We start from the raw sequence: 12,089 nt of genomic DNA, 5'->3' as shown, positions 1-12,089 counted from the left end.
ACCAAACCCTGACAGCAGCATGCAGAGGACACTGAACCTGGACTCAGGGTACATGATTCACCAGCTGTAAGATTTGATGCCTGCCCTGCTGGGTTTTACACTTGTTTGGGATCTGTTACACCTTTCTTTTGGCCTATTTCTCCCTTTTTGAATGGGAATATGTACCCGATATTTGTCCCACCATTGTATCTTGGAAGTAGATAACCAGTTTTGAATTCACAGATGGGACTTTGAATGTTGGAATTTTTATTTGAAATAAGTTAAGATTTTGGGGATGGAATTAATGTATTTGTGTGTGAAAAGGACATGAGTTTTGGGGGACCAAGGGCAGAATGCCTTGAGTTGAATTAATCCTCACTATAACTGTTAAGAGGGTAAGGAATCCTATTATAGTAATTGAGATGTAAGATTAATTTTTTATTTTTATTTTTTGGCAGCTACCTGGGGATCTATGCCCTTGAGTTGGTGTTATGAGTCTGCACTCTAACCAACTGAGCTGACCAGCTGTACTATGGTAATTGAAAGGTGGGGCCGTGAAGAGGTGATTAGACTGTGGGACCCTGCAGTAGTGAATGGATTAAAAATGGTGGTCTGGGGAATGTTTCAGATAGCTTTAGAAGGAGAATGAATTAAGAAGTTAGTCTCTCTCTGATGTGCCTTTTTTTGCCATGTGAAACCCCAGGTTACTGTTGCCACCACCAAGCCCTTCAACAAATGTTCCCTGGGAAGACTTCAGGCTTCACAGCCTCCAAAACTGTAAGCAATAAATTTTGTTTTCTTACAAATTACCCTGTTCCATGTATTTTGTTATAAGCAACAGAAAAGTACTAATACATCCACCCTCAACAGTTATAGTGGTGATTAAGTTCTGGAAGGACATTCAGTGTCCTAGGCAGTGGACTTCTTCCCCTTGGCAGAATGTTTCATGAAAGCCATCAGAGGAGAGAGTTTGCCGGCAAGACCGAAATCACAATCTTATGTAACATAATCACCCAAGTAAAATCACATCATTGCAGTACTTTATTGTATCAAAGCAAGTCACAGTTTCTACCCACATTCACAGGGAGGGGGTAAATTGCAAGGCTGTGTATACCAAGAGGTAGAGATCATTGTGCACCATTTTAGTGTTTACCTGCCTAATCATGTCCTGTCTAGTCCCCAACAGGCTCATGGTCTTCACTTATTTTGCATGACATTCAACCTTATGTAAAAAGCTGGTGGGGTATTTTGTAGGATATACCATGTTTATGTGTCTGATGGTTCACATAATTTGACTAGGATTATGGATTAATATAGACACATTTATATTCTATAAATAATGTTCTGGAAGGCATTAATATAGACTTTTTAATGTGAAAAATATATTATTTAGAAACACAAATGTAGAGAGAATAATAATAAAGAAAAATAAGGGAATGACAAATAAGAAATTCAAAGTAATAGTTACCTTCCCTGGGGTAAGGAAGAGGATGGAATTGGAGAAACATGCATGCATGGGGCATAAACAACATGGATAATGTTCTGTTTAGTAAACTTGGCAACGAATTTTAAAAGAGAGAGAAAGATGAACTTTGCTACTTTACAAGTTTTTTTTTTAAATTTATAGACTTGCAAAATCAGTAAAAGTGTTTATATATAACCAATACATAATTTACCTTACTATTAACCTCATATTATTGTGCAACATCTGCCATCTTTATCAAACAATATTGTACATTATAATTCATTAACATCCACACTTAATCCGATATCCTCAGTTTTTCCTTAATGTCCATTTTTTATTCCAGGATTTCATCCAAAATTCCACATCAATTAAGATAGCATTGCAGCTTGGTCTTTTTTTTGGTTTTGACAGTTTTTGAAATTTACCTTGTTTTTGATCATATTGAAATTTATACCTTGGGATTTCACTGATGTTTTCCTCACAGTTAGACTGGGGTTTTGGTTTTAGGGAAGAAAATCAGAGGAGAGGTGCTATTCTCATCACATCATACAAATGCTCTATCATGTTTTGATGTTAATTTGATCACTTGATCAAATGAGGATGTTTGAGTCATGTTTCTCCACCATAAAATTACTCTTACTTCTCCTTTCCATGCTGTACTTTTTGAAAAGAAGTCACTCTGCACAGAACATTCTCAAGAAGTCTGGGCTCACACTCCACCTCCTTATGGGCAGAAGTTCTACAAATAGTATTTGTATTTCTTCACCATGTGAAATTGATCTGTTTTCCACCATTTATTACATATTTATTCAACCAATTATTTAGATCATATGAAATTGTATGTAAAATCATAGATATTTATTTTACACTGTACTTGTTCTAGCTGATTTATTTTATTGCTCAAATTGTTCCAGTGCTGACCATTGGAAGATCTTTGTGTTGGCTCCTGCACCATTTTGAAATACTCACATTATTGCCCCTTGACTTTTTGTGTATGGTTGGTTGTTTATGCTGTTGTTTAGCATTTACATAATTTCATTCACTGCAAAGTGCTCCAGGTTATTGTATTGTTTCCCTGCCCAAACCTAGTATTCACCATTTCTTCAAGGAATCAAGGAATCCGAATTCTTCTTCTTCTTCTTCTTCTTCTTCTTCTTCTTCTTCTACTTCTGTTGTGTTGGTGGTGGTGGAGTTGGTGGTGGTGAATGGTTTATAAACAAAGATTTTGGTAGCTTGTGTACACATTTCTCTTAGGGGTCTGTTGATTTTACGCTTTGTCATCTGACAAAGTAAAGGAATATATGTGTGTATAGTAGCTCACACATATAATCATATGTGTGTGTGTGTATATATTTCTACATTTGTCCATGCATATCTATATAAAATTAAATACGAATTCCTGCTAATGTCTCCATCAAGGCATGAATCTAATCCAGTAACACATGAATCACTCTGCTCATTTTCACTCACTTGTATGTAACTTTCTACTCTAACATTGAAGAAGTTGGCTTCGTTTACTTAATCATTGAGACCCACAATGCATGCATAACAATTTAAGAATAGTTAATCCATACCCCCATGTATTTTGCAACTTTACTAACTAAAGTGCATTGCTATGTACAAATCCTTTGTCCTTTAGGTTAGAATCTCCCCTAATTTTTTAAGTTATGAAGGTCATCTTTTTTTTCCCACTTTCTTCAGTAAGGGTTTTTCATACATTTGTTGTATAGTTGTGTTTTTTTTTCCTGCATTGCTCCCTGGGATTTTCAAACAGACTAAATGATGAAATGATGTTTTTAATTTGCATATATTTAGGTTCACTCTTTGTGATATAAAGTTCTGTAGGATTTGAAAAATAGCATCAACACACCATTACAGTATCATAGAGAATAATTTCACTGCTTTAATGATATCGTCTGGTTCACCTATTCAACATTCCTCCCCAAAGCCCCTGGAAACCAATAATCATTATATATTCCTAAAAATTCACATTTTCTACAGTGTTATCTCAATGAAGTTACATATTTGTAGTCTTTCAAACTGGGTTTATTTGAAAATTATCTTTAAGATGTGTGAAGTGTATCTCATGATGAATCAGGTTTGTGTTTTACTGAGGACAAAAAGTGTTCGGTATCTTTTCCTGTGCTTATTGGACATTTCTGTAGATTCTTTGGACAAATGTTTACTCACCACAATTTACCCACTTTTAATTAGGATATTTCTCTTTTTATTTTTGAGTTGTAAGAAGGTTTTATATATTCTGGACAATTGACCCCTATTTGCCATCTGATTTGCAAACAGTCCTCCCGTTATTTGGGTTGTCTTGATGGCGTATGTTGAATCACAAAACTTTTAAATTCTGATGAAGTTCAGTTTATCTATATATTTTTTCTTTTACTTGTAATCTTGTGATATCTCTTAGAATCCATTCTTTCACTTAATGCCACAAAAATGTATTTGCTATGTTCTATGCTGTGGTATTTATAGTTTCTGCTGTAACATTTAGCTTAGGTCCATGATCTTGGGTCAATTGTGTGTACGGTATAAGGGAGGAGTCCAAATTGCCTGGGGATATTCACTTGTCCAGCAGCATTTGTTGAGAAAAATATTTTTCCATAATGAATTATATTGGATACTGTGTAAAATCTATCTACCGTAAACATAAAGAATAACTTCTGGATGCTCATTTATTGACATATGTTGATCCTTTCACCAGAACCACAATGTTGTGATTACTGTCAGTTTGCAGTCAGTTTTGAAATCAGGAGGAAGGAATCAAGCACTCTAACTTTGTTCTTCTTTTTAAGATTGTTTTGGCTGTTCTGGAGCATTTTCATTTCTATATGAATTTCAGAATCAGCTTGCCAATTACTGCAAAAAATGAAAGAGAAGTCGGCTAGGATTTCTGTAAGCATTGCAGTGATTCTGTAGATCCATTTGGAAAATATTGCCTTCTTAATATTAAGCCTTCTAATCAATGAAAATAGAATTGTTTTGTTGTTTATTTGATATAATTAATTTCTTTTAATATGTTTTATATTTGTTAACGTACATATCTTAACCTTTTTTCATTAAATTTATCTCTATGATTCTGTAGACCCATTTGGAAAATATTGCCTTCTTAATATTAAGCCTTCTAATCAATGAAAATAGAATTGTTTTGTTGTTTATTTGATATAATTAATTTCTTTTAATATGTTTTATATTTGTTAACGTACATATCTTAACCTTTTTTCATTAAATTTATCTCTATGTATATTTTTTGATGCTATTTTAAATGGAATTGTTTTCTGAGTTTTATTTTTAGATTAATTGCTGGAGTATAGAAATACAATTGATTTTCTTATTGACCTTGTATACTGCATCCTTTGTCACCTTGATTTTTTGGTTATAATCTTATTTTAGTGAATTTCATAGGATTTTTCATACACAAGATCATGACATTTTTGAAAAGAGATAGTGTGACTTTCCAGTTTGGGTGTCATATATGTTTTTCTAGCCAAATTTTCCTGGCTACATCCTCTAGTACAATGTTAAGCAGGAATGGCAAATATGGACCTTCTTGTAGTGCTTTTAATCTTGGGGCGATTACTGAGATTGTCATGACTCCATGTGTTGATGTGTGGGTTTTTTGTTGATGCCCTTTTTGTGTGAAGAAATTTCCCTTCTATTCCTAATTTCATCCGTTTTTTGTTTGTTGTTTCTGTTTTTTGTTTGTTTTAACATGAGTGGTGTTTTGACTTGTCAAATGCTTATTTCTACATCTTCAGAGATGACCATGTGGTCTTTGCTTTTCATTTTATTAAAGTAGTGATTACACTAGTTGTTTTTGTAACTTGAACCAAACATGCATTCCTGAGATAACATCCCTTGGTTATATTGTAATTAATCTTTACATGTTGCTGATTTGTTTTCATCTTATTTCTTTGAGAATTTTTGCCTCTTTACTCATAAAGTATATTGATCTATAATTGTCCTTTTTTGAAATGTCTGTCTAGCCTCATAAAATGCATTGTAAAGTGTTCACCTTTTTTTTCTTGATAGAAAAGTTAGCAAAAGATTGTTATTAATCATTTAATGACGTGGAGTAATTCACCACTGATGTCATCTTGACCTGGATAGAAATTGAATCCTAACAACAATCGCATGAGCTTGGAAGAAGATCCTTTCCCAGCTGTGCTTTCAGTTAAGACCTCAGCGTGGTATATCTGACACAGAGAAACTGTAAGTAATATGTATGTATTGTTTCCAAACACTAAGCTATGTGTTTCTTCTTATGCAGCTATAGATAAGTAACACACGTGACAGTAAATGTGATGTGGCATGCTGGATTAGATCCTGGAACAGAAAAATGTATCTTACTGGAAAACCTGGTAAAATATTCAGAAAGTCTGCACTTCAGTTAATAGTTTTATATTACTGTCAGTATCTCAGTTTTCATAAGTATAGTATGCTTATATAAGATACTGACATTATAGGAAGCTGAAGAGTATATGATACTCTATGTACTTTGAGGTCCTGTGGCCTGGAGTGAGAGATGCAGCTGACCTGGACCATGTTTCTCATTTCTAAGATCAGGACAGCAATTATTCAGGTGCTTCTATTTCAAGCATTTGTAATTCAAGAAACCTTCTTACCCATCAAGACTTATAGTTTTTTTCAGTGAAAAAGGGCAGCGTTGTTAAAATTGACACCATAAAATATGGGGCTTTATATTTATATTTTTTCCTTTTATTATAACAAGTACTCAAAAAAAAAAAAAAAGACAAGTTATGAAGGCAACATGACTAGCTGAGGAAAAAGAGTGACCCATCTCCAAATTGCAGGTGGTCATGAGCTTTATGTACTCAGGGTTGGGAGAAGACAAAGATAGACACAAAACTGTTTTAATATGTCACAGACACAGAGGACAGTGCTGAACTCCGAGTCCTAAAACATCACTGTCTCATACTATCTCATAGTATAGAAGATGTGAATTCTCACAACCTATGAACCAACGGTTAACCAGATTTCACTGAAGCTGGCCTGGCTGCCAGAGTTCTCAGAAGATGCCATTGTAAGTATTACAGATTCTTAGACCACATCATGAGGCAAGAACCAAGCACCTTGTCTCCACACGCTATCCTGAACAGAGGTGAGATTTCCATAGATGGAGGTTTATACATTTCAGATTAACATTTGCTGTTATTTAAGCCTCTGTGGACCCTGAAACTCTAGGTGCAAATACGTGGAAAATCCTCAGTGATAAATTATGTGAGATTTTTCTTCATTCCGTATACTCATCAGGAACCCAGACCTCATTCCATTTTCTACATACTGCAAAGTAGAGTTGACCAGAGTAACAAGTTGGCAGAGCAAAACACTTTTTTGGAAACCACAGGGCATATACTTGTGCAGCGAATGATCATAAAGTGATTTGTATAGTCACCATCCTTGTGATTACAAAGAACAATGGGAAAGAAGAAAAATTTTGATATACAATTATTTTGGATTCATTAATTAGATTTTGGATGAATCTTAGAGGGTGCATTGCTCATATTTCCATGAGAATAGGGCAGAAATTCTCAAGGTACAGATTTTCCTAAGTCTTTAGAGAGCTACCACTCCAGTACAAACATTCATGTGACTCACTGCCATTTCTAACTTTGTTCTCACTGGAGTTTTTGAACCACGGTTAATAAAATGACCTTTCCACATATGTAGAATTTTTGTTATTTTTAGTTTTATCTTGAGATTTCTCTCTGGACAGTGGCCATAAATAGGACTTCCAAAGGTTTGGTCCTGGATGTTACAGTGTTCCTTTCACGGGACCCTTCTTTATCCTGGCAAATGCTCTAATGCCTACACGTCTGACCTGTGATGAGGTGTTCCTTTTGCAGGAAACATGTTTATACTGGAAGACACCTTGTGGCTCTTGTCTGACCAACGACCAGTTCATTCCTACCAATATAGCTACTCCCTGACTGGGAAAGAAATTAGGTCCAGGTGTGTTGGTCAAGTGAGACACAGACAAGACACAGGAAGGAGCAGAAGCAGTGTGTTACCTGCAGATCCCAGAGAGGAGAGGGCAGCACGCCTCAGAGGGCCAATAAGGAGGGAGTCTTCCTGAACACACACCCACAGCCAGTGGGGCTAGGGGAGCAAAGAGAGAGACAAAGAATGAGGGACCAGCATCTTGAAGCCTTTATTTGGCTCCAGGGCTTTACCACACAAGTTTCTCCTGGGTTCTTCTACATGGTGGGATTACAGGAAGCAAGCAGTGTTTAGTCACACTGTGGCTGAGAGGTGGTCACTGAAGGACAAGTAAATAGACCACATGACATGTGGGGGTCAGTGGAGCAAGTCAAGACTGTATCCAGCTGTTCCATGGGGAGTGGTCACCAGGAGGGGTTGTATGAGGAGAAATCGGGATCTACCATATTGAGCAACTGGGAGGGGGCAAAGAAGGGGAAACTTTTGTGGATGACTAAGTCCTGCTTCTGTTTTGAGCAAGTTAAACCTGTGTTCAAAATGGATATCAAATATAGAATTCACTACAACATTTAAAAAATAATAATTCTGGTAATTTAGTAACTAGCACCTGTAATACCTGGGAAGAAGGTGAAGAGTATTGGTCAACTTATATGATACTGTATTTAAGCAGGTTTCCTCCATAATATACCAGAATTCAGGGATGAACCACCATGATTTACACTGAAAAATGGGCAGTCACAGAGAAAACAGTGTATTGCACTAATCTTAAATTGCACAATTTCCCATCTTTCAAATAGAGAAGCATCTTAAAATTGATATTGTAGAAACAGTGTTATCCAGAAGGCAGTCATAATGTGATTGCCCTCATGTGCACACACATTAACTTGGCGTAAAAATGTTTCATTATTGGCTTATGGTGATATCATCACCATTGAATTTGCACCTGGTGTGTCAGTAGCTGAGAAATATAATCTCCAGAGAGTAGTTCAGGAATCTCAAAAGAAATGTGGCATCACAAAATCTTTTAATTACCACTGATGATGATAATGTGGAAAAAATTGCTTACAAGGTGACTTGAAAAGCGATTCAAAAGAGTTTGATCTGAACGAGAGAAATCTGAGAATACCTTTGCTGATGTATTTTGCTTTCAATTTACATCTTATGTAATCATAGGCATGATATAAGACAGATACTCACATTTATATAAGTTCAAGAGTTATTTTCAGTAATTAAGATATGAAAATTCCACATGGTAAGTACTTGTACCATACTTTGCCAATGGTTTTATTCTTTTACTGTGACATAAAATAATATTGCATTTTACAATTGATGCAAGTGATACACTTTATACTTACTAAGAACAATCTGTCAGAATTAGCAAATACTGACTTAGGGTTTAGCACAGACCTACTTCTACATACTTTATGTATCATTAGTTCATTTAATCCTCACAACATCTCAGGAGGTGGGAGCTATCACCAGTTGTCAATCTGAGCTAAAGTGCTACAGGAAAGGTATAGAAAAACCTTGAGACTGACTCTATCTCTAGAGTCCTTACTCACCTTAGTTCTGTTAGAATATCTTTTCTCTTATATGGTCCAGGTTTAGTTTAAGAAATCTTTTGACCTCAATCTCATGACCTCAAGGTCATGGAAGTATTTGCCTAAAATAGGTTTTAAATACTGTATCATTATTTTTTATGTGTAAGTCTGTCATCCACCTCAAATTGATTTTGTGTCTGATGTGAGCTTAAAGTTAGATTTTATTTCTTCTGATGGCTATTCAGTATCCTGGAACATTATTAAAATTTAATATTTTTTCCATTAAATATGAAATAACTGTATGTGCATGTAGTGGCTATTAAGCTCTCTTCTCTTTTTTTTTATTGCTTTATTTTTCTATGTATCTTACTATTAAGAAAGTTTATTTAACAAAAGAATTTTACCTCCAGAGGCCATTCTTTTACTCACTGTACTAAACTGTAAGGAAAATAGAGAAGCGTAGAATCCTGAATACCTTGCACCTACACCAGTATTCTCAGTTGTACCTCGAATAAAGAGGAGAGTATAAAACTTTAGGACATTGCTGTTGACACTTCTGTGTCTAATGTCCTTGTGAATCTCAGGCAATCCCCCCCACACCATTTCCTGTGTTACTTATTTGGTATATTTTCATTGAATTTCATTCAGTCTAACTCCTCATCTTCTTTCTTTGCTTTATGAAGCCTGGGGAACTTTCCACTCTAGCAGCAACAGCGAGCAGAGAAGGAGCCTGTACAGACATCACTGATGCTTCCTGCCCCAGCCAGGAGAACACAGTGGGTGAGCTTTTCCTTCCCTGAACCATGCTTACTGAGAAAGGGGCCTGAGCTGGCACAGCCTGGTCTAGAGTCTATCTGTGGGGTCTGCATGGGCAGGGCCAGCTGCTCCTCCCCTTCCTCTGGGGTCTATTGGAGAAAGCAGCTATTTTGCTTAAAGATCAAGTTTGTTCAGCAGTCATTGTGCTTGCTGTCCAGGGACATGTTACTGTTTCAAGCCTGCCTTGTAATATGTGTTTTGGTTTTTGTTTTGTCTTACAAATGTCTTTAACACTTGTCTCTATATTTACTTTTTTTTTTTACTTGTCTATACATTTACATAAACATCATCTACAACCAAATTAGTATCATTGTATTGTGTATTAATGCCTTTCTTCTGTGTTTAATAATGTATTTATAATCATTTTTTGCAAAATCTTTTAAATTATTTTTATCTTTTCAAGAATTACACTTTACTAAATTGAATGATAATATCACTTTTATTAGGAAAGTCACTTGTTACACATTCTGTTTTAGTAGTCTAGAAATTTTCTCTGAAATACCTCTGCTTGAAAAGGAGAGGAACAGACTTTTCTGGGAACCACAGTATGAAACTTGCTCAGAGTCTCATGCTTAAAAAGCACTGTGAATGTTTTCATTTAAATGACAGAGTTCGTTCTAAGTGTGATAGTTTTGCAAAGCATTATTTTGTGTGCACATAACAGAGAGACTTCCTTTCTGAACACAGAGACCAGCCATTTCATTAATATGCAAGAATAAATTTCAGTATATTGTTTGGTTTCCTCTTACACAAACTTATGAACATTGGATAGGTTTCTTTCCACAAAATTTTGAAATGTCTGCAAGACATTTTCTTATATAATGACCCATAATATAGATATTTATTCTTTTCACTTGATGAGTAAATACTAATTTTTAAAAAAATATTCAGTAAAAAAAGATACTATTAAGAGAATGTTTACACACATCTCCAGGCAGCACCTATTTTTATAATGTGGTCTTGTTGAAAGAGTTGAAATCCTATGTTTATTTTCCTTTATTGGATAAGAAATAATTTAAAGAGTTTTTTATGCTGGTGACTTTTTAGATCACCAGAGCATCTCCCATATTGCTCTTTGTCCACTACATGTGTGGGACTCACAGGGGAACAGCACAATGTTTTCATGTTCTCTGATAGTCCATGCAGTGGGGATTCAGAAAACATGCCAGACACTGCACTGCAGGTGCAAGAGCTGCACTTGGTACTCAGAGCACAGGCAGGAGACCTGGAATGGGAAGGACGAGGAAGCCTCTTAGGGGAGGAACACGGAGGAGCCTCTGCAGGGTGAGGAGCAGCGAGTCAAGCAAACAGAGGAGGGAAAGAGGAGAGGAAACGTGTGTCCGGCACAGGCCAGGGCGTGGGAAGAGGCCAAGGATGTGAAGGGCGCTGGGACAGGGACAGGTGAGAGTGGCAGGAACAGGAAGGGCAGACCTTGGTGGGACTGGGCAATGAGAAAGGACAGGCAGGAAGTGACGCAGGGACAGCTGCAGAGCATCGCATTCTGCGTGGAGGGGCTTTGAGTGTCTGGGTCTTGTTCCTGGAAACCTCACCCCAGCCCACGAGGTCTGCCTGTCAGGAAGACAGGAGTGAGGACGGTCCCTGTGCACTGGGAGGTCCGAAGGTGGAGAGGGTCAGGATCCAGGGACTTTGAAGTCTCCTGTACACCTCCCGTGCTCCATCGCTCAGATCCCCTGCCCCACCTCGATGGCAGGTTTCTTTCTCCTCCGTCATTCTGCGGGTGCAGGCGGGATCCGTGGTCAGCAGATGCGGAGCAGCCACGTCCTCGCCTCCTGCTTCCACGCGGGGAATAGAGCAGCCTGAGCAGCTGCGCAGAGAAGGGACCCGAGGCAAGAGCTGCAGGTGCCGCAGAGGAGGGCACAAGGAGGGAGGAGGAGGGAGGCAGAGGGAGGCAGAGGGAGGCAGAGGGAGGCCGTGTGCGCAGCCGCGGAGGGCGCGGTGGGCGCTGCTGCCTTCACAGGACGCTGCTTCGCGGGCAAACGTTCAAGCATTTATGTCTGCTTGGTCTCATATGTTTTTGATATTCTTATGCAAATGTCATAATTTCTCATGTTTTTCGAATGTAACATAGCATATTTTAACTTCATTCTTTCTATCAAATGTGCCCTTTTCTATCACATGTGTTATGTACGTAGCAATAGTTATTTACTACAATTTTTATTAGTGGATTATTAATAAGTAAAAATTTGCCAACTTGTTTATTTTAATTGACGGGTAACAATTGTGTATATTTATGGAGTACAATATTATTTTGTGATTGTTGTGCACATTGTAGGAAGGAAGAATCAGTGAATCTA

This window comes from Cynocephalus volans, chromosome 3, assembly GCF_027409185.1.
Source record: "Cynocephalus volans isolate mCynVol1 chromosome 3, mCynVol1.pri, whole genome shotgun sequence".
Classification (NCBI taxonomy): domain Eukaryota; kingdom Metazoa; phylum Chordata; class Mammalia; order Dermoptera; family Cynocephalidae; genus Cynocephalus; species Cynocephalus volans.
This window is presented reverse-complemented; position numbering follows the sequence as displayed.